Genomic DNA, 2,500 nt, shown 5'->3' on the forward strand with positions numbered 1-2,500 from the left:
AGAGTAGTGTAGAGTAGTAGAGTAGAGTAGAGTAGAGTAGAGTAGAGTAGAGTAGAGTAGTCTAGAGTAGAGTAGTCTAGAGTAGAGTAGAGTAGAGTAGAATAGAGTAGAGTAGTCTAGAGTAGAGTAGAGTAGAGTAGAGTAGTCTAGAGTAGAGTAGAGTAGAGTAGAGTAGAGTAGAGTAGAGTAGAGTAGAGTAGAGTAGAGTAGTCTAGAGTAGAGTAGAGTAGAGTAGAGTAGAGTAGAGTAGTCTAGAGTAGAGTAGAGTAGAGTAGAGTAGGAGAGAGTAGAGGAGAGTAGACTAGAGTAGAGTAGTCTAGAGTAGTCTAGAGTAGAGTAGAGTAGAGGAGAGTAGTCTAGAGTAGGGTAGAGTAGAGTAGAATAGAGTAGAGTAGAGTACTTTTAGTAAGGGAAATTAAGTTCTCTGACAGCTTACATACGTACATACACAAAAACAAAACATACACAACGTCATAGCCAACATCACTAGCAGATACGAAGAGCACAGAAAAGTGCATATGCACTTAAACCCATTTTAGCCTAAGCCCTTGTTGGGAAAAGGTGCCCTCTCCCTATTAAAACCTAAATATCTCAGCCTCCGAAGCACATAAAAACATGACATTAAGCTGCATTTAAAAGCTAGAACCTTCATTCTGCACTAGCATGTGTTCATTCAACTCTAACATACCATACTAACTAACATTTTTAATAAATCAACTTAAATATCAAGAATCTTAATGCAGCATATATGTCGCTCCAGGACAGGATGGGTTAAAGATGCACTTAAAAATGAAGTAGAGTACACACACAAACATCAGAGTCAGAGTGTACTTTATTGTCCTCATGGGGAAATTTGTCTTGGGCTTCACCCACTGCATTGTATACAGTACTCACATACACATACTTATCATGTCAAAGAGTCGACCGGCAGCTCAAGCATTAGTGTAGTAGACAGTCACGAAGGAGAAGAGTCTTTACTTGCTTCCTGTAGGCTGAAAGAGATGTCCCTATTCTTGCTGCTTCTGGGAGACCCCCCCCCCACGGAACAACGAGGAACAGTTCACTGGGAACGTGAAGCAGGAGGCAGAGCCAGATGGCTTGTGCTGGAGGAGCGAAGTTGTCTTCCAGAAACATAAGGCTTTAGTATGTCCTTCAGATAAGGTGGAGCAATTCCTGCTGTGGTTTTGTAGGTCAAGGCCCTGTGCTTGATCCGGGCACTGATCGGTAGCCAGTGCAACTCAATAAATAGAGGAGATTAACATGGGTCCTTTTGGGTTGAATGAACACCAACCGTGCTGCTTCCTTCTGGACCATCTGCAGTGGTATACCTGCCAGGAGGGAGTTGCAGTAGTCGGGACAATTACAGAGGCCTGAACCAGTCGTTGCATGGCATATTCAGAGGCCTGAACCAGTCGTTACATGGCATATTCGGTCAGAAAGGGTCTGATTTTCCGCAGGTGGGACATGTCAAAGCTAGCCTGGGTGAATAGCCAACTGTTGACTCCGTCAATCAGTCTGGCAAAAGCCATGAGGAATCCGTCTCCGTGGACGATGGGAGATGGTCTGATCTTACTCTATCATTTAAATTAATTGAAGTTCCAAAATCAAATTAAAACCCATATTGTGCTTTATTAGCATGCCTGTTACGTTATAGCGTCACAAAAGCATACAAATAACAAAACGAAAGCGTGAATATAGTTACCTTAACCAATCAGTAACGGAGCTCGCGGGTGAGTTCTACGTCACCACTCTCAACTGTTTGCTGATTGGCGAAACACTGAGAGAATCGAGCTCGAGGCTTTTGCCAGACGATGTGCGGAGCCAAAATCTTTGGGTGGAGTACAGAGGATGGCGTCGCGAGGCTATATCAAAGCGGCAGGTCCGCACGACTTGATGTGGTTGGAGAATGACAGCTCATCATCAATCATGGCGGCAAGGTTTTTGGAGACTTTTTTGGGGTGGCAGAGCCCATCTTGAGGTTGATGTTGTGACAGATTGATTCTTTATCTGGGATCACCAGGAGTTCTGTCTTGGACAGGTTCAGCTGTAGGTGGTGATCCTTCATCCATGTTGACAGGTCGGAGAGGCAGGCAGAGATGCGTGCCGAAACCATGGAGTCATCTGGCTTGAATGGCAGTGATAGGAGAATGTGTTTGAATGACTTGCCCTGGGTAGTAGGTGTACATTGCGAACAGAAGGGGCCCCAGCACTGATCCTTGAGGTACACCTGTGGAGAGGGTGTGAGCTGAAGACCGTTTTCCTTGCCATGACACTGAAAGTGTGTCCAGGAAGGTAGGAATTGAACCATAAGTGGACAACACCAGTGTGAGTATCCTAAGGAGTATCTTGTGGTTGACTGTGTTGAAGGCTGCAGACAGATCTAGTAGGGTGAGGACTAAGGATTGTCCCTTCATTCTTTTAGTCCTAAAAGCTTCAGTTACTGAGAGTAAGTCGGTTTCAGTTGCGTGTCCACTTCTGAAACCAGATTATTTAGTAGTTC

The 2,500-nt window shown here is 44.6% G+C and overlaps 1 protein-coding gene across 3 annotated transcripts in view; it reads left to right on the forward strand.

The window, feature by feature from the left end:
• Window positions 1-2,500, forward strand: part of zbtb20 (zinc finger and BTB domain containing 20) — a 70,750-nt gene that overhangs the window by 60,946 nt on the left and 7,304 nt on the right. The gene's annotated exons all lie outside the window — the stretch shown is intronic.

This window comes from Engraulis encrasicolus, chromosome 7, assembly GCF_034702125.1.
Source record: "Engraulis encrasicolus isolate BLACKSEA-1 chromosome 7, IST_EnEncr_1.0, whole genome shotgun sequence".
In the NCBI taxonomy this organism is placed as follows: domain Eukaryota; kingdom Metazoa; phylum Chordata; class Actinopteri; order Clupeiformes; family Engraulidae; genus Engraulis; species Engraulis encrasicolus.